This window comes from Schistocerca serialis, chromosome 12 (assembly GCF_023864345.2).
Source record: "Schistocerca serialis cubense isolate TAMUIC-IGC-003099 chromosome 12, iqSchSeri2.2, whole genome shotgun sequence".
Classification (NCBI taxonomy): Eukaryota; Metazoa; Arthropoda; class Insecta; order Orthoptera; family Acrididae; genus Schistocerca; species Schistocerca serialis.
The window spans coordinates 13,143,973-13,164,972 of record NC_064649.1 but is presented as its reverse complement, the minus strand read 5'-3'; the positions used below and the strand labels follow the sequence as shown (position 1 = coordinate 13,164,972).

At 46.0% G+C, this 21,000-nt stretch overlaps 1 protein-coding gene across 1 annotated transcript in view; it reads left to right on the top strand.

The window, feature by feature from the left end:
• LOC126428126 (uncharacterized protein TP_0369-like) overlaps window positions 1–21,000 on the top strand; it is a 235,149-nt gene that overhangs the window by 114,908 nt on the left and 99,241 nt on the right. The gene's annotated exons all lie outside the window — the stretch shown is intronic.

Genomic DNA, 21,000 nt, shown 5'->3' with positions numbered 1-21,000 from the left:
ATTCATTTCTGCGGTTATTTCACGCAGTGTTGCTTGTCTGTTAGCTCTGACAACTCTACACAAACGCCGCTGCTCTCGGTCGTTAAGTGAATGCTATTGGCCACTGCGTTGTCGGTGGTGAGAGATAATGCCTGCAATCTGGTATTCATGGAATACTCTTGAGACTGTGGATCTCGGAATACTGAATTCAATAACAGTTTTAGAAATGGAACGCCCCAAGCGTCTAGCTCCAACTACTGTTCCGTGTTCAGAGACTGTTAATTCCCGTTATGGGGCCGTAATCAAGTCGGAAACTTTTTCACTTGAATCACCTGAGTAGAAATAACAGCTCCGCGAATGCACTGCCCTTTTATAACTTGTGCACGCGTTCAGAAATGTTCAGATGTGTGTGAAATCTTATGGGACTTAACTGCTAAGGTCGTCAGTCCCTAAGCTTACACACTACTTAACCTAAATCAGGGGTCTCCAAACTACGGCCCGCGGGCCAAAACCGGGCCGCGAGTGCCGGCAAACCGGCCCGCGTTAGCTGGCCGGACACCCCCGGTATCCGGCCCGCCAAATATTTGAGGTGGTGCCTATACTGCCAACAACTGAGTTTCAAGGTCTATCGCGACCAACACACCGCGACATTGTCGGAGCTCTATCTTTACAAAGCGTAAGGTCATGGTTAAACTTGTGGCTATCCACAATAAACAGACAGACCATTCTCAGTGCGATAATGAAAAAAAAAACAGATAACAGACTAGTTTGGCGAAAACATTTTAAGTAAAAGAATTCTTTGCATTTTATTCTACTCACGAGTCTGGTGCAAGTCTTTCAAATGGACGCCACTTCGGCGACTAGCCTTAGTAATCAATCGTTATGGAAGATGCTTCTTAAGCGAGGTTCCACTTTCTTTTGATTGCGTTGTAAAATACATAGAGAATGTGCAATGACATACTTTTTTGCCGGTGAAATTCGACAGAATAAAATACGCCAGAATTTCGGTCAGGTATGTCCACCAATCAAAATTATGTAATTAAATAAAAATCGTAGTTCGTTTCAGAGCTAGCTGTTCCCACAACCTTAGTTTTTTGCGATTTCCTTTAGCCTTACATAACGGCGATCATGGAGTGCTAGTGTGCTTTAATCACACTGGGTAGATCTTGGCCCTTACGACTTCGTGGAGGAGACAGTGTGGCCCGCGGATTAAAAAGTGTTGGAGACCCCGGACCTAAATTATCCTAAGGACAAACACACACACCCATGCCCAAGGGAGGACGCGAACCTGCGCCGGGACCAGCCGCATAGTCCATGACTGCAGCGCCCTAGACCGCTCGGCTAATCCCGCCACTGCCGCCATATGCAAATGTGCGTATTGCTGTCCTGTAACTTTTGTCAAGTCGCAGGGAGTGGTGTGCGGTGTAGGGCGGCTGCGCGCACGTGCTCGCCCCCGCCACAGGTCCTCGCCACTGCCTTCCACTGTGCGTTCCGCCCCTCAGACGGCGTCGGCGTGCAGTCAGCAACAGTCGGTGCGGCGGGGAGCACAGCCGCTTCCGCCTGCAGCGTCCCCACACTTCCGTTTTTTCAGAGTCCGGGTGACGCTATCAGCGCGCTATTTGGGTGCCGTGACCTAACTAACGCCACGCCAGCTTCTGGGAGCGGCCCGCTGTCTCGTCCAAACAGCCGGCCTGCCGTGTTTACCAGCACAGCTCTGCCGCCGGCTCGAGTCGACGTCACCGGGGAGGGAGCCGCAGTGGTTGAGCGACCGGTCCGAGTCCCGGGGTCGGCGTCCAGACAGACGTTCTGCAGTGGTTTCGCTCAAGGGCGAATGCTACACTACTGGCCATTAAAATCGCTACACCACGAAGATCAGGTGCTACAGACGCGAAATTTAACCGACAGGAAGAGGATCCTGTCATATGCAAATGATTAGCTTTTCAGAACATTCACACAAGGTTGGCACCGGTGCCGACACCTACAACGTGCTGACATGAGGAAACTTTCCAACCGATTTCTAATACACAAACAGCAGTTGACCGGCGTTGCCTGGTGAAACGTTGTTGTGATACCTCGTGTAAGGACGAGAAATGCGTACCATCACGTTTCCGTCTTTGATAAACGTCGGATTGTAGCCTATCGCGATTCCGGTTTATCGTATCGCGACATGGCTGCTAGCGTCGGTGGAGATTCAATGACTGTTAGCAGAATATGGAATCGATGGGTTCAGGAGGGTAATACGGAACGCCGTGCTGGATCCCAACGGCCTCGTATCACTAGCAGTCGAGATGACAGACATCTTATCCGCATGGCTGTAACGGATCGTGCAGCCACGTCTCGATCCCTGAGTTCAACAGATGGGGACGTTTGCAAGACAAAAACCATCTGCACGAACAGTTCGACGACGTTTGCAGCAGCATGGACTATCAGCTCGGAGACCATGGGTGCAGTTACCCTTGACGCCGCACCACAGACAGGAGCGCCTGCGATGGTGTACTCGACGACGAACGTCGATGCACGAATGGCAAGTCATTTTTTCGCATGAATCCAGGTTCTGTTTACAGCATCATGATGGTCGCATCCGGGTTTGGCGACATCGCAGTGAACGCACATTGGAAGCGTATAATCGTCATCGCCATACTGGCGTATCACCCGGCGTGATGGTATGGGGTCCAATTGGTTACACGTCTCGGTCACCTCTTGTTAGCACTGACGGCTCTTTGAACAGTGGACGTTCCATTTCATTCGATCCCTGTGAAACCTTACATATCAGCGGAATAATGTACGACCGCATGTTGCAGGTCCTGAACGGGTCTTTCGGGATACAGAAAATGTTCGACTGCTGCCCTGGCCACCACATTCTCCAGACCTCTCACCAACTGATCAATGGTGGCCGAGCAACTGGCTTGTCATAATACGCCAGCCACTACTCTTGATGAACTGTGGTATCGTGTTGAATCTGCAGGGGCAGCTGTACCTATACATGCCATCCAAGCTCTGTTTTGCTCAATGCCCAGGCGTATCAAGGCCGTTATTACGGTTGTTCTGGGTACTGATTTCTCAGGATCTATGCACCCAAATAGCGTGAAAATGTAATCACATGTCAGCTCTAGTATAATATATTTGTCCAATGAATACCCGTTTATCATCTGCATTGTTTCTTGGTGTAGCAATTTTAATGGCCAGTAGTGTAGGATGGTTCCTTTGACTGTAAATGGAACCCAGGAAGACCCGCAAAATATCGGCGTTGGTGAAGGGATCACCCGTTGACCAGGAACAAAAGAATTGTAGCTGAGGTCGCTGACAGATTCCCGTGCGGTAGCCCTCGAGTCTCAGGTAAGACGGTGGGTTAAATTTTCACTGTGGTATTTGGCCAGCGAGGGGAGGTGGTGGCGGATAGTTCCTGATCACCAGCCTTTGTGATAATGTTCTGTATTAAATCATGAACCTCTCCACACTGTGTCAAGAAGTGAGAACATGGCGACACTGTTGGTGATCCGTCCTCCGGATGGGGACGTTAAGGTGCTTTTCGAGAGGCTCTCCCAACACCTGGTGTCACCCTCTCGCTACCCTTCCCTTGGCCCGCCCGGTTGGCCGTGCGGTCTAACGCACGGCTTTCCGGGCGGGAAGGAGCGCCTGGACCCGGCACGAATCCGCGCGGCGGATTTGCATCGAGGTCCGGTGAACCGGACAGTCTGTGGATGGTTTTTAGGCGGTTTTCCATCTGCCTCGGCGAATGCGGGCTTGTTCCCCTTTTTCCGCCTCAGTTACACTGTGTCGGCGGTTGCTGCGCAAACAAGTTCTCCACGTACACGTACACCACCATTACCCTACCATGCAAACATAGGGGTTACACTCGTCTGCTGTGAGACGTTCCCTGCAGGGCTCCACCGGGAGCCGAACCGGACAATAACCCTGGGTTCGGCTAATGGCTATGAGCACTATGGGACTCAACTGCTGAGGCCATTAGTCCCCTAGAACTTAGAACTAGTTAAACCTAACTAACCTAAGGACATCACAAACATCCATGCCCGAAGCAGGATTCGAACCTGCGACCGTAGCGGTCTTGCGGTTCCAGACTGCAGCGCCTTTAACCGCACGGCCACTTCGGCCGGCCCCCTGGGTTCGGCGTGGGGCGGCGGAGGGGTGAAGTGGACTGCGGTAGCCGTCGTGGGGTTGCGGACCACTGCGGCTGCGGCGGGGACGGAGCCTCTCCGTCGTTTCTAGGTCCCCGGTAAACATACAACACAAAACAATACAATACCCATCCCTTCATCTATAATAAAAAAAACGCAAAACTACACTGTACACACTTCCATTACTCTCATCTACACTCCACAAATACAAAAAGAAACGCACAAACACCTCCGAACAGGCCTTGAAGGACCAACGGTACCGACCGACCGCCGTGTCATCCTCAGCCCTTAGGTGTCAGCAGATGTGTATACGGAGGGGCAGGTGGTCAGCACATCGCTCTCCTGGCCGTTTTCAGTTTTTGTGACCGGTGTCGCTCAGTCGAGTAGCTCCTCGTTTGCCCTCACAAGGGCTGAATGCACCCCGCTTACCGACCACACACGGCAGACCCGGACAGTAACCCATCCGGCGGCTAGCCAAGCTCGACCACGCTTAACTTCGGTGATCTGGCGGGAACCGGTGTTACCACCGCGGCAAGGCCGTTGCCACTCCACAAACACACCTCAAACTGGACTCTTACATAAAGGATGTGAACAAAATAATATCAACACTTGACATATACACAGTATCTATCCGAGTCAGATTGGAATCCGTATCATCCCGACGTGCACAGCGATAGTTGAACTGAGAAAACGGAGAAAAGAACAGCAGTCAATTGCGAAACCCGTCGTCTTATTACAGCACATCTGAGTTTCAACCATTACATAGCCTCCTTCACTGCATGTAAGAACAGGTGACATTAGTCCAGAGCGTCACGTGATAAACAATGTTAGGTAGTGTAGTGCGTACAGGAGTCTAACATGAACTGGCAGTACTACGCCCCATTCTCAATACAGGGCTGTTCAAAAAAAGGAGGAACAGATTTCAAACATTTATTCCTTCCAAACTGAGACGTCGAGTCGGTAGAGGGGGCCTCCCAGGTCTCCAGAGCTCGCACCTTGTCACTTTTATCTGAGGTTACGCAAAAGCCCGCGTTTTAATCCCCACTATGCCTGAGGCTCTTCAAAGCCTGCGACATCGCATTATTGAAGCTGTGAATTCGATAACGAGAGACCAGCTGCTTCGTGTGTGGCAAGGAATGAGCCACCGTTTTGATACACTACTGGCCATTAAAATTGCTACACCAAGAAGAAATGCAGATGATAAACGGGTATTCATTGGACGAATACATTATACTAGAACTGACATGTGATTACATTTTCACGCAATTTGGGTGCATAAATCCTGAGAAATCAGTACCCAGAACAACCACCTCTGGCCGTAATAACAGCCTTGATACGCCTAGGCATTGAGTCAAACAGAGCTTGGATGGCGTGTACAGGTACAGCTGCCCATGCAGCTTCCACACGATACCACAGTTCATCAAGAGTAGTCACTCGGGTATTGTGACGAGCCAGTTGCTCGGCCACCACTGACCAGACGTTTTCAGTTGGTGAGAGATCTGCAGAATGTACTGGCCAGGGAAGCAGTAGAACATTTTCTGTAACTAGAAAGGCACTCACAGGACCTGCAACATGCGGTCGTGCATTATCCTGCTGAAATGTAGGGTTTCGCAGGGATCGAATGAAGGGTAGAGCGACGGGTCGTAACACATTTGAAATGTAGCGTTCACTCTTCAAAGTGTCGTCAATGCCAACAAGAGGTGACCGAGACATGTAACCAATGGCACCCCATACCATCACGCCGGGTGATACGCAAGTATGGCGTTCACCGCGATGTCGCCAAACACGGATGCGACCATCATGATGCTGTAAACAGAACCTGGATTCATCTGAAAAAATGACGTTTTGCCATTCGTGCACCCAGGTTCGTCGTTAAGTACACCTACGCAGGCGCTCCTGTCTGTGATGCAGCGTCAAGGGTAACCGCAGCCATGTTCTCCGAGCTGATAGTCCATGCTGCTGCAAACGTCGTCGAAATGTTCGTGCAGATGATTGTTGTCTCGCAAACGTCCCCATCTGTTGACTCAGGGATCGAGACGTGGCTACACGATCCGTTAGAGCCATGCGGATAAGATGCCTGTCGTCTCGACTGCTAGTGATACGAGGCCGTTGGGATCCAGCACGGCGTTCCCTCCTGAATCTACCGATTTCATATTCTGCTAACAGTCATTGGATCTCGACCAACGCGAGCAGAAATGTCGCAATCGCGATAGGATACGATCCGACCTTTATCAAAGTCGGAAACGTGATGGTACGCATTTCTCCTTCTTACACGAGGCATCACAAAATCGTTTCACCAGGCAACGCCGGTCAACTGCTGTTTGTGTATGAGAAATCGGTTGGAAACTTTGCTCATGTCAGCACGTTGTAGGTGTCGCCACCGGCCCCAACCTTGTGTGAATGCTTAGAAAAGCTAATAATTTGCATGTCACAACATCTTCTCCCTGTCGGTTAAATTTCGCGTCTGTAGCACGTCATATTTGTGATGTAGCAATTTTAATGGCCAGTAGTGTATTTGTCATGGTGCTCACGTTGAATACATAAAAATTTGAACTGTTCTCTTTTCAGGAACGCTGGAATTGCGTTTCTATCTTTTCTAGTTTGGAAGCAATAAATGTTTGAAATCTGTTCCTTCTTTGTGAATAGCCCTGTGTTTATGTATTAATAAATGGTCGTGGCACCATTGGCCTTCATAACCGATGCAGTTCTTCGCAGAATAAATTCGTGGAGTGCCTGAATAGCTTGCAGCGGAATATTCTAACATTCTTGTACCAGAACATCCGCCAACTGCTTGAAGTATGTTGGAGCTCGAAATCTGCTCCTAGCTCTCTTGCCCTAAGACTCCCCATACCTATTCAATGATGTTGAGATCTGGAGAGTGTACCGGCCATGGAAGGTAGTTCATGATATTGTCATTTATAAAATAAAAATCCGCTTCAGTTGCCGGTAATTTTCTTAATTTATTCAACGACCAGTCTCTGAGCTTAAAGCTTCATCTTCAGGCGCCATCAAGCATAGGACTCGAAAATGAAACTTTTAAGGTTCGAAACCAGTCGTGGAATAAATTAAGAAAATTAGTGACAACTGAAGCGGATTTTTATTTTACAAATATGTTTCAGTGCGAAAGTTCACCGGATCAGATATTCTGGTGCTCCACTAACCACGCCTGAACCTTCTTAGCTGTGAGTACGCGCGCATTATCATCTTGGAATATGACAATGTTTGGCAGAAATATGCTAGTCATAGAAATCACTTCAGTGTCGAGGATTTCGAGATACTCATTCGCTGTAATCCGGGCAGTGAGGCTAACGGTAGGACCATCCGAATACCACGATATAGCGGCCCAAATCATAACAGAACCACCCGCAAGCTCCACTGTAGGAGGCAATCAGGCTGGATCGCAGGCATCTTTTGATGTTCTCCACTCAAAAACTCTGCCGTTTGTAGGAACTACTGTAAACGATGATTCATCGCACCATAACACATTCTTCCAGTCATCAGATGTCCAGGTTTTGTGATCGCGGTACTACTTCTGTCGAAGCTTTGCGCTGGTTTCCGTTATTGAGGATTTCAAAGTTGCAGTCCTCCCATGAACGTTAGCCTTGTGAAGCTGTTTTTGTCCACACAGTATTACTCAAGTGAGTCTTGAGTTTTGTAGTTTTACGTTGTCTGGTCGCAATATTTTTTGATGCTCGTCGGACTCTGTCAGTTAACTTCGGTTTCCGCCCACTATTCCACTTCGTCGGTAATGTTGTACCATGTTTTGTGTATGCTGTTAATTCCGTGGACGCTGCCGCTCGTGAAACGTTAAACAGTCCAAATGTTTTCGTCATAGATCCTCCCCCCTACCGCGCACCAACGAGTTGTCTGTGAGATCACACACTTCGCCGATCCCTGGTGTTAACCGTCGTATTATACTGAAAGATAACCTAAAACACGTGGCACCGTGATCTGTGCAGTCCTGCCAACTTGTAACGGTGGTTGGTTTGTTGGTTGATTTTTTTTTTTTTTTTTTTTGGGGGGGGGGGGGGGACCAAACAGCGAGGTCATCGGCCCCATCGGATTAGGGAGTGATGGGGAAGAAAGTCGGCTGTGCCATTTCAAAAGAACCATCCCGGCATTTGCCTTGCGTGGCTTAGGGAAACTGACGGAAAACCTAAATCCGGATGGTCGGACGCGGGTTTCAGCCGTCGTCCTCCCGAATGCGAGATTAGTGTGCTAGCCGCTGCGCCCCGCCCTCGCTCCGTGCCAACTTGCTGCAAGATGTACTATAATGCATGGTGTTCATATTATTATTGTTTTGCCCGCACATTGTGTCTACAAGAAAGGGACCAATGTGTGCCGTGGAAAAAATGCTTTCCTGCCTAGGCGACTGAGACTACCTCTCGGCATCTCAGAGCATAGAGTTCTACATTTTTGACGTAGCGTCCTGCCCACAAATGGACGGAAACAATCGTCACTACTGAGATCGACGTACAATTCGCTGTGACATTTTAAAAGTGGGTCTTCATCAGCATATTCTCGTATCCGTAGCTCCTGTGGATGTACTGACCTAGTTATCGTTGGTCGAAAGCGGAGATTTGCGGACACCTCGTGTGCCAGGGAATTTTTCATGTATTTATTTATTTTTCACAATTGCAGCCTGTTATCTGAAAAACTAACTTAGGCCAAACAAATCACATTCCCTTGGATAGTTATAAGTTATGTAGCAATTATTTATTTTAGATACTTAGTTTTTTTTTAAATGTTAAAAAACTACAACTATTTTTACTACTAGGAAACTACATTGAAACACTTAAGCAATTACCCAGCTACTAGTCTACCACAAACACTAAAGAATTTGTTCTCTGTTTGTTCATTTATTTTGGAGCATTTAACTGGTAGATGGTTGTCTCCTAACAGATTCGTCCTCATACTACGCCGGTCAACAACCATAGTGTGCTGGATTCCTTGTCTACATCTGCATCTACATGGATATTCTGCAAATCACATTTAAGTGCCTGGCAGAGGGTTCATCGAACCACCTTCACAATTCTCTATTATTCCAATCTCGTATAGCGTGCGGAAAGAACGAACGCCTATATCTTTCCGTACGAGCTTTGATTTCCCTTATTTTATCGCAGTGATCGTTTCTCCGTATGTAGGTCGGTGTCAACAAAATATTTTCGCATTCAGAGGAGAAAGTTGGTGATTGAAATTACGTGAGAAGATTCCGTCGCAACGAAAAACGCCTTTGCTTTAATGATGTCCAGTCCAAATCCTGTATCACTTCAGTGACACTCTCTCCCATATTTCGCGATAATACAAAACGTGCTGCCCTTCTTTGAACTTTTTCGATGTACTCCGTCAATCCTGTCTGCTAAGGATCCCACACCGCGCAGCAGTATTCTAAAAGAGAACGAAGAGAACGGACAAGCGTAGAGTAGGCAGTCTCCTTAGTAGGTCCGTTACATTTTCTAAGTGTCCTGCCAATAAAACGCAGTCTTTGGTTAGCCTTCCCCACAACATTTTCTGTGTTCCTTCCAAATTTAAACTGTTCGTAATTGGAATTCCTAGGTATTTAGCTGAATTTCGGGCCTTTTGTATTTGACTGATTCATCATGTAACCGAAGTTTAAACGATTCCTTTTAGCACTCACGTGGATGACCTCACACTTTTCGTTATTTAGAGTCAACTGACTATTATCGCACCATTTAGATGTCTTTCCTAAATCGTTTTGCAGTTTGTTTTAATCTTCTGATGACTTTCTTAGTCGATAAACAACAGCGTCATCTGCAAACAAGCTAAGACGGCTCCTCAGACTGTGTCCTAAATTGTTTATAAAGATAAGGAACAGCAAAGTGCCTATAACAGTACCTTGGGGAACGCCAGAAATCACTTCTGTTTTACTCGATGACTTTCCGTTAATTACTACGAACTGTGACCTCTCTGACAGGAAATCACAAATCCAGTCAGAGACGATATTCCATAAGCACGCAGTTTCACTACAAGCTGCTTGAGGGGTACAGTGTCAAAAGCCTTCCGGAAATCCAGAAACACGGAATCAATCTGAAATCCCTTGTCAATAGCACTCAGCACTGCATGCGAATAAAGATCTAGTCGTGTTTCACAAGAACGATGTTTTCTGAATCCATGTTGACTGTGTGTCAATAGACCGTTTTCTTCGAAGTAAAAATGGTTCAAATGGCTCTCAGCACTATGGGACTTAACATCTGAGGTCATCAGTCCCCTAGACTTAGAGCTACTTAAACCTAACTAACCTAAGGACATCACACACATCCATGCCCGAGGTAGGATTCGAACCTGCGACCGTAGCAGCAGCGCGGTTTCGGACTGAAGCGCCTAGAACCGCATGGCCACATCGGCCGGCTCTTCGAAGTAATTCGTAATATTCGATCACTATGTATGTTCCAAAATCCTGCTGCATATCGACGTTAATGGTTGTTGTTGTTGTGGTCTTCAGTCCTGAGACTGGTTTGATGCAGCTCTCCATACTACTCTATCCTGTGCAAGCTTCTTCATCTCCCAGTACCTACTGCAACCTACATCCTTCTGAATCTGTTTAGTGTATTCATCTCTTGGTCTCCCTCTACGATTTTTACCCTCCATGCTGCCCTCCAATACTAAATTGGTGGTCCCTCGATGTCTCAGAACATGTCCTATCAACCGATCCCTTCTTCTAGTCAAGTTGTGCCACAAGCTCCTCTTCTCCCCAATTCCATTCAATACCTCCTCATTAGTTATGTGGTCTACCCATCTAATCTTAATGGTATGGGCTTGTAATTTAATGCATTACTCCTACTACCTTTCTTGAATATTGGTGTAACCTACGCAACTTGTTTACGGATCTGTCGTAGAGCGAACGGTTGTATATGATTTTTAAGTATGGAGATAATGCATCAGCATGCTCTGAAAGGAACTTAACTGGTATACAGTCCGGACCAGAAAACTTGGTTTTATTGAGTGATTTAAGTTGCTTCACAACTCCTGGGATATTCGTTTCTACGTTACTCATGTTGGCAGCTGTTCTTGGTTCGAATTCTGGAATATTTACTTCGTCTTCTTTTGTGAAGGCATTTCGGAAGGCTGTGTTTAGTAACTCTGCCTTGGCAGCACTGTCTTCGATGGTATCTCCATTGCCATCGCGCAGAGAAGGCATTGACTGTTTCTTTCCGCTAACATACTTCACATACGACCAGAATCTCTTTGGATTTTCTGCCAGGTTTCGAGACAAAGGTTCGTTGTGGAAACTACTACAAGCGTCTCGCAATTAAGTCCGCGTTAAATTTCGAGCTTCTGTGAAAGATCGCCAATCTTGGGGATTTTGCGTCTGTTTAAATTTGGCATGTTTATTTCGTTGTTTCGGCAACAGTGTTCTGATCCGTTTTGTGTACCAAGGAGAATCAGCTCCGTCGTTTGTTAATCTACTCGGTACAAATCTCTCAATTGCTGCCGATACTATATTTTTGAATTCAAGCCACATCTGGTCTACACGTATATTATTAATATGGAAGGACTGGAGATTGTTTCTCAGGAAGGCGTCAAGTGAATTTTCATCTGCTTTTCTTGAATAGCTATATTTTCGTTTATTTTTGGAGGATCTGGGGGTTACAGTATTCAGTCTCGATACGACAACCCTGTGTTCACTAATACATGTATCCGTTTTGACGCTCGTTATTAACTCAGGATTATTTGTTGCTAAGAAAAGTGTGTTTTCGCAACCGTTTACTACTCGCGTGGACTCATGAAATAAATGGTCGAAATAATTTTCAGAGAAAGCGTTTAGCACAATTTCTGACGATGTTTTACACGTACCTCCGAAATTAAATATTTTCGCCAACATATCAAAAGTAAATTAAAGTCACCACCAACTATAATCGTATGAGCCGGCTACGTGTTTGAAATCAAACTCAAGTTTTCTTTGAACCTTTCAGCAACTGTGCCATATGAATTGGGAGGTCGGTAAAAGGATCCAATTATTATTTTATTCCGGTTGCCAACAATGACTTCTGCCCATATTAACTCTCAGGAAATATTTACTTCAATTTCGCGACAAGATAAACTACTTCTAACAGCAACAAACACGCCACCGCCAACCGTGTTTAGCCTGTCCTTTCGGAACACCGTTATGTTCTTCGCAAAAATTTCGGCTGAGCTTATATCCGGCTTTAGCCAGCTTTCAGTGCCTGTAACGATTTGAGCATCAGTGCTTTCTATTAGCGTTTGGAGCTCTGGTACTTTCCCAACACAGCTACGACACAATTTACACTGATGGTTCCTGTGTCTACGTTCTTCCTGTGTTCGGCCTGCACCCTTTGTGACTGAAGCCCTTCTTGTGTTTTCCCGAGACCCTCTAACCTAAAAAACCTGCCAGTCCACGCAACACAGCCCCTGCTACCCGTGTAGCCGCCTCCTGCGTATAGTGGACACCTGACCTATTCAGCAGAACCCGAAAGCCAACCACCCTTTGGCGCTACCCAGTCTGCTGGATTCCTTGTGCGTCGGACAGCACGCCAGCAGCGTTTCCACTGTAGCAAGTAAATCCATCAACCACCGTTACATCTTTAAGTCCACACTTCCATGATCACTTGCACCAACGCAATGTAGATTCTTAGTCCAGAATGAGATTTTTACTCTGCAGCGGAGTGTGCGCTGATATGAAACTTCCTGGCAGATTAAAACTGTGTGCCCGACCGAGACTCGAACTCGGGACCTTTGCCTTTCGCGGACAAGTGCTCTGCTACAGAGTGAAAATCTCATTCTGGAAACATCCTCCAGACTGTGGCTAAGCCATGTCTCCGCAGTATCCTTTCTTTCAGGAGTGCTAGTTCTGCAAGGTTCGCAGGAGAGCTTCTGTAAAGTTTGGAAGGTGGGAGACGAGATACTGGCAGAAGTAAAGCTGTGAGTACCGGGCGTGAGTCGTGCTTCGGTAGCTCAGATGGTAGAGCACTTGCCCGCGAAAGGCAAAGGTCCCGAGTTCGAGTCTCGGCCGGGCACACAGTTTTAATCTGCCAGGAAGTTTTAGATTCTTAGTATTTCATTCGGTAGTCGCTGACCCCAGTCATTTTCTCTCCCCTGCAGATTATGTTGCCATGTGGCCGCGCGGTTTGAGGTGCCATGTCACGGACTGCTAGGCCCCTCCCGCCGGCGAATCGAGTCCTCCCTCGGGCATGGGTGTGTCTCTTGTTCTTAGCATAAGTTGGTATAAGTTTAAATAGCATGTAAATCGAGGGACCAATCACCTCAGCAGTTTGGTCCCTTAGGACTCCTCACACACTTGAAAACATTTGTCTGGTCTGGATCCCAGCACGATGAGTTACGGTTGAATGCCTCGTGAAGTCTTCCGGTTACTCATAAGCCACACATCACGCCGTAAATGCCAAACGACGCCTCGCTTAGTGTAAGGAGCGTAAACATTGGACGATTGAACAGTGGAAAAACGTTGCATGGAGTGACGAATCACGGTACACAATGTGGCGATCCGATGGCATGGGTGTGGGTATGGCGAATGCCCTGTGAACGTCATCTGCAAGCGTGTGTAGTGCCAACAGTAAAATTCGGAGGCGGTGGTGTTATGGTGTGGTCGTGTTTTTCATGGAGGGGGCTTGCACGTGTTGGTTTGCGCGGCACTATCACAGCACAAGCCTACATTCTTGCTTCCAACTGTTGAAGAGCAATTCAGTGATGGCGATTGCATCTTCCAACACGATCGAGCATGGCGTGTGGCGGAGTGGTTACACGACAATAACATCCCTACAATAGACAGGCCTGCACAGAGTCCTCACCTGAATCCTGTAGAACACCTCTGGGATGTTTTGGAACGCCGACTTCGTGCCAGGCCTCACCGACCGACATCGACACCTCTCCTCAGTGCAGCACTCCGTGAAGAATGGGCTGCCATTCCCCGAGGAAACCTTCCACCACCTGACTGAACGTATGCCTGCGAGAGTGGAAGCTGTCATCAAGGTTAAGAGTGGGCCAATACCATATTGAATTCCAGCATTACCGATGGAGAGCGCCACAAACCTGTGATTTTCAGCCAGGTGTCCGGATACTTTCCATCACATAGTGTACCCGGTTTCCTATATCTACTACAGCTTTCTGACAAGGGAAATTCCCTACCGCACCCCGCTCACATATAGTGTCGGCAGGACTGGAACTGCTCTACCCCCATGTTGTTCTGGCTGCCTGGTTAGGAAAGATACGTGACTTTGGCTGCGTTTAGAGCCAGCGACCGCCGTATACCGGATGCGTGAGCCTAGCATATGGACGTATCTCTCTGTGTGTGTGTGTGTGTGTGTGTGTAAGTGTAAGCAGCATGTGTTTCTCAACGTGTGCGGCATGAGGCAGGGTGTTCGGGGGGGGGGGGGGGGGGGCGGGGGCTCGGCTGGGTGCCGAAGGACGGCTCCATCCGTACAGTTTTTTTGTCTTCCTGGCCGGCGGAGGACATGGCAAAGCGTTCGTGTCTGCCTTCACCATGCGCAGCGTTCAACTCACTGAATAAAGCAAGTTGTGCCTGAAAGAAAGATAATTCGGAATGCAATAAAAAACACTAAAAGTTTTGTAATCGCCATACCAAAAGGAGGCACGGCCTGACAGGTGTGACTACTACCGAAACTTCATTCGTACCAGGTGGTATCGTAAAGTTACCAAAAATATAATTTTGCGCACCAATGGTTACGAGTACACGGAAATTCCGCAACTCTCTATACGTCCATCTTTTCAGAGATGGTTGCGGGAGTCGGCTGTTCGCTACAGCATGTCAAATCGAACACCTTTCAGCCGTCTAGTTTCCAAACTTATTTTATTTGGCTACCAATTTCGGCGATTTACTACGCCATCTTCAAACTCCTGACAGACGTGTAAAAAGATTTCACCTCGGTTCTGGTTTATCTAGCAGTCGGCAGTTGATGGTTGAAGTGATGGCCTTAGCAAACAGAAGTCTACAGATGCTACTAGTACTGTAACGCCGGCACCTGTATTGACCGGAACCGAGGTGGAATCTACCCACACATCGTTCAGGGGTCTGAAGACGGCGTAGTAAATAGCCGAAACTGGTAGCCAAATAAAATAAGTTTGGAAATTAGACGGCTGAAAGGTGTCTGACTTGACTTTTGAAATTCCGCAAGGCGTTTCGGCCCATTCACCTTTATTGACTCAGTATGTCAAGTGGCTGTGAACGGAGTGGTTTTGCTACTTATCGATCAACATAAACTGTCTCACCAAAATTATCTGGGCATTTTCCATGCTTTTTTCCCTGTTGTTTGATATTCTTTGTGTAATTATCACAGCCGGCCGCAGTGGCCGAGCGGTTCTACGCGCTTCGGACTGGAACCGCGCGACCGCTACGGTCGCATGGCATGGCTGTGTGTGTTAGTTAGGTTTAAGTAGTTCTAAGTTCTAGGGGACTGATGACCTAAGATGTTAAGTCCCATAGTGCTCAGAGCCATTTTTTTTGTAATTATCAGAGACATAAGTAATTGACACAAAAACTAAAAACTACCGTCTTTAATAATTAAATCAATAAATGGAAATAACTACCTAGTTAGGTACCAAACGAAGTTGCCCGTAAATCTGAATATCTGGACGAATGTGGATGATCTGGCATTCAAAAGTAATCTGACTTCACAAAAAAGTCTTAACAGGAATTTACCGCTGCGAATGTCTTCGCGTTTTTATTTGTATCTCTGCAAAGTAGTGAATGAGTTTTTAAATTTAGGATGTCTTCTTAAGCACAGTTTGATACTCTACATCTTTCATACATAACACGTTTCATTTGGAGCACCGTTTTTGCGTTACAGACGTGCGATTTTAACTTTTAAGTAGGTTTCTCTAAGCGAAATTTTATGCTCTTTCCTTTTGGTATTCTGTAAATTTTCTGTAGGTTGTATCGTTTTCGAGGTTTAAGCGAAAAACTAAAAAAAGTCTGAATATTTCATGGTTTTTACGGCCCCCAAAAGCTTAGCACAAACTAGAAACAATAGCAGAATGATTTACATGATATTTGGAATGCCTAACTTCCATTAAAAATATTTCAAGCTAGTGCATATTTATTGACAGGCACGACCTTTTATCGAGCTAATTATATTGGACTGTTAATTGTACACAGATTTCGATTTTGATCGGCACTTAACTAGGTATTCATACAGCTGGGTTTCCAGATACCTTAATCATTTACGATAATTTCATGACATTGAGGAGCATTTTACAGAGTAAAGTAGCTTGGATGGTTGGTTTTGAGAGACAGGACCATCAGGTTAGGGAAGTAAGTCGGCTGTGCCCTTTCAGAGGAACCATCCCGGCGTATGTCTAAAGCGATTTAGGGAAATCACGGAAAACCTAAATCAGGATGGCCGGACGCGAGTTTTGAACCATCGTCCTCTCGAATGAGAGTAATAGTTCTTGTATAAATATGATGTACGCATAGTATTCGAAGTGAAAGGAATTTTTCGTGGCTCCAATCTGGAATATTGCTGCGCTTTAATTGAACACGCTAAAATTGTTCAAAAATGGCTCTGAGCACTATGGGACTTCTGAGGTCATCAGTCCCCTAGAACTTAGAACTACTTAAACTTAACTAACCCTGGGACATCACAAACATCCATGCCCGAGGCAGGATTCGAACCTGCGACCGTACCGATTGCGCGGTTCCAGACTGACGCGCCTAGAACCGCTCGGTCAGTCCGGTCGGCCGCTAAAATCGTGTTTTAATATTTAAAGTGAAAGCGATGTCCCAGAGAATCTTTTATTAACCACATTCCGAAGTCTTAAAAATAATTACGCTAATTATGCTACCCAATAATTTTGGATTGAAATGCAATTCAAAAAAATATATCTGATAAAGTAGGTTCAAATGGCTATGAGCACAATGGGACTTAACATCTGAGGTCATCAGTCCCCTAGAACCTAGTACTTAAACCTAACTAACCCAAGGACATCACACATATCCATGCCCGAGGGAGGATTCGAACCTGCGACCGTAGCGGTCGCGCGGTTCCAAACTGAAGCGCGTAGAACCGCTCGGTCACGCCGTGGGCTGACAAGGTAGATTTTTGTTTTGTTTCAAATGTATAATACGAAGGCATACGGAGTACATATACTGCTATTTCAGGCATATCATAAGGCCAGACAAAGCCTAGTTTAAAGACTATGAAACATGAACTATAATTTGAGCAATTTGCTCTTTTGATGTTAAACACCACCATGTCATTTTTGACAGCAATTTCGTGGTGGCAGTGATCCTCTCGACTCATCTAACATGGAACATAAGAGTGTAACTTCAGGAAACTGGGCATAAGGAACAAGCACAAGATCAAGTTAAACCGAGACTAAAAAACTGTATATAACCATATAAACAATTATTATTGGAATCAAAAACTAGGAAAAATATACCTTTAATAATGGTTAACGAGTGGACCACTTCGAGGGAAGAGTTAAGGTAAATGGGAAACAAACACAATTTCTGAAAATTGTGTCACATTTATTTTTAGAACTCTTTACTCACACTGGAAAAATACCAGCATCAGCGACGAAACATCCATACACCTTTTACATAGGATTCATTATTTGTATTACAGTTAATTTATTAATATAACATAAAATTAACGGTGATAATGCTTTTCCAATATAATTAATAATTTAGACCACATAAATTTGCGAGGATTCAGTGGCTTTCATAGCTTTTTAATATATTATTTGCGAATAGACCATAGTCGAGTTTTTGAATGTGGACAACGGCTTGCAAGCAGTACTCAATGCCGCCAGTATTTTTATAAACGTTTACAGTTGCCTTTATCGCGTCATCCAGTATCAAATACTTTTTCTTTTACGCCTTCCTTTCGAGCTTCATCTCCCATGCAATTTGTGAGCTCCACTTGCTTCTTCAAGCATTCAACAATATAGCTGATTCTAGGACGAAGGTTTTGAATAATATTATTTATTTTGTTGAGCAACCCTTCAACAGCATTGGTCGCCAGGTGCCTTTTCCCGCAGCTGTTCCACACTGCGATGTGGATATCATCGTTCTGGAGCCAGGTATCCACAAAGTAGTCAAAAACTGAGAGAGGCTTTCGTTGTCAGGAGACTGGACATCAATGTCAACACATCCATCACTACAGCCACCCGTTTTACAAATGCCAGCGCGGCTCACGTGCTGACGTGAAGTCACAAAGTTTCGTTCTGATGGTACTCGTCAGTCAGACCGACACCTTGAACTTTTCTCCATAAACTCTTCTTGATACGGACATAACATTCACTTATTTCTCTTGTGGGGAAAACTCCACGAAGGGCAGATATCGCATCTGCCTCACTCAAGAAAGACACTTTTCCTGGATACCACTGACGAACTGTTTGTCTAATCAGACGAAACAAGTTTCTTTCTTGTAATTATGGAGGGGGAGCAAATACAATAGGAAGTATATCTGTTCCGTCACTCGGGCCTCCTAAGTCCGCCTTTACGGTGTACGAGGGTTGAATAAGTAATGCCTCCACCTTCGTTAATTGGGTTTGGATGGGAATATTTTAATAAATCGAACGCAGAAATAATGCTTACAATGTAATCTTTAATTACCAATATTCACTTTTCCACATAATCGCCAGCCAATTGGATACGTTTCTGCCAACGAGGTGGCCAGAGTGGCTGAGCGGTTCTAGGCACTACAGTCTGGAACCGCGCGACCATTGCGGTCGCAGGTTCGAATCCTGCCTCGGGCATGGATGTGTGTGATGTCCTTAGGTTAGTTAGGTTTAAGTAGTTCTAGAGTACTGATGACCTCGGCAGTTAAGTCCCATAGTGCTCTGAGCCATTTGCCAACGATCAACAAGTTTTCTGAAGCCGTCACGAAAGAAGTCGACACTCTGTTTCCGCAACCACAGTCTCACAGTTCTCTCAACGTGTTCATCAGAAGCATAATCGTCTTTCATTATCAGGAATAGATGGAAGTCAGTCGGTGCTAAATCTGTACTGAATGGAGGGTGCTGTACGGTGGTGAAATTCAGTCTCTGAAGTTCTGCTGCGGTGGCACGTGGAGTGTGTTGTTTGGCATTGTCATGCTGCAGGGAAACATTTCCCTTTTCCTTTCGGACCCTTGTTAGCCGTCGATTGTGCTTGCAGTTTCTCTCTGACTGACACGACGATCGTCGCGAATCAATCTGCCAACATTTTGCTTGTGAAACTCGGCGGTTGCTGTAACAAGACGAGCAACTCTTTGTTTGTCACGCGGGTCAGATGTTCCAGCCTCAACATCTTTAAACTTACTCGCCCAACGAGGCACAGTACTCACATCAACACAATCACCACAAACTGCTTTCATTCTCTGATGAATCTCCTTTGGGGTGACACCTTCTGCTGTCAAGAATTCAATGACTGCACGTTGACTAAATCGCATTGGACGACCGCCTGCGCACGGTTCCATACTTTACAGTGTAACAACACAGCCGTTCAATGCTGAGGCTTCACGCCAACTGGAGCTGTAGAGGAGAGGCTACGGAACAAACGAGTACCTGCCGCATACCAATGCTGCCAACTGTTGAAGAGTTACGAAGGTGGAGGCATTAATTTTCAGTCAACCCTCGTAGATTTGTGCAGACTGCTTGATGCCGCTCTGAAATGTTCCAGCCATAAAAATAGGAAGATGTTTGTAAGCTATCTTTTCTTTTACTTCCAGAAAAAATGACTATCTTCTTCTGTGATCTATCGTCTTATAGGTGAGAACTACTGTCATCGGCCATTTTAAGATATCTTCGGGAAGATAAATTTCAAGCAGCAAACACAATTGCCGGACATTTATTATTAACCTTATTAGGAAATACCGGACCATCTGTAGCAATAAATTTAATTTCACCACTAATTATTGGACAAACACTTCTATTAATCCTAGAATCAGCAGTAGGAGGTAACGCATGATCCTCTTCATATTTTCCGAGTGAGGTAGTACAGTAGTAAAATCACAACCTTTACTATGAAGATTCGCTATTTCACCCACGCGTATCTCGCATAACTGCGCAGTAACTTCTCGAGCGTTCTTCTTCTGCCTCTCCATTTGCTTATTTATTTCCAGAGCTGCATCGTCAGGTGGTCCACAGAGATGTTCGCACACTTAAAACACGTCTCCATTCTTCGAACGCATCTTCCCATTGCAGTGATCGAAGAAACACCCTCTCTGGATTCTCCAAATTTACGATACCTGCAACCGCTGTAATGAGCGGACGGGCTGACCTTGGTAGTTTTCCACAGTGGTAGTGGCACTAGGAATTTGGAAGTAAAGTGAGCGCAGGGTGTGGTGTTTCCACCAGAGCGACTTTCACGCAACACTTGAGATGTAAGGTCACGTAACAGTACACAGTGTGGTAGCGGATGTAAGTACTGCTGTCTAGCCTACACACAGCAGTCACCTGACCTGAGAGCTTGCTACCGCGTGGTAAATTCGGCTTCGTACGTCTGTGCATCAGTGACGTTTAAAGAGAAAGGGACTATCACACTAATTGTTAGTTCACCTGACAGAAAAATTATCTAATTTTTTTTAAATATGTGTCCAAGTTTTTAGTGCTACATGGAGAACAAATAAAGAACTTTATTAACCAAGATGTTAATCGATGACACTGGTAATACTACTCGCTTGTGACTAGCGCCCGTCCTCGAACCAGATGACAGGCTTCCTTTCAGACCGGTAATACATCAGTTATTAAATGTGCAACGTGTTAATCACGCGGGAGCGACCTCCGAATGACTGCTGCTTGTAGCTTAAAGAACACATTCTGCAGCCGCTACTGCGCTGTGCGTTGTTACGTAACCTTACGTGTCCGCAAACCTCTGGTGTCCACAAGTCAACGGCCCATATCTTTCCGGACACCATTACAAACCAGCTACTACGTCATCTCGTTTTTG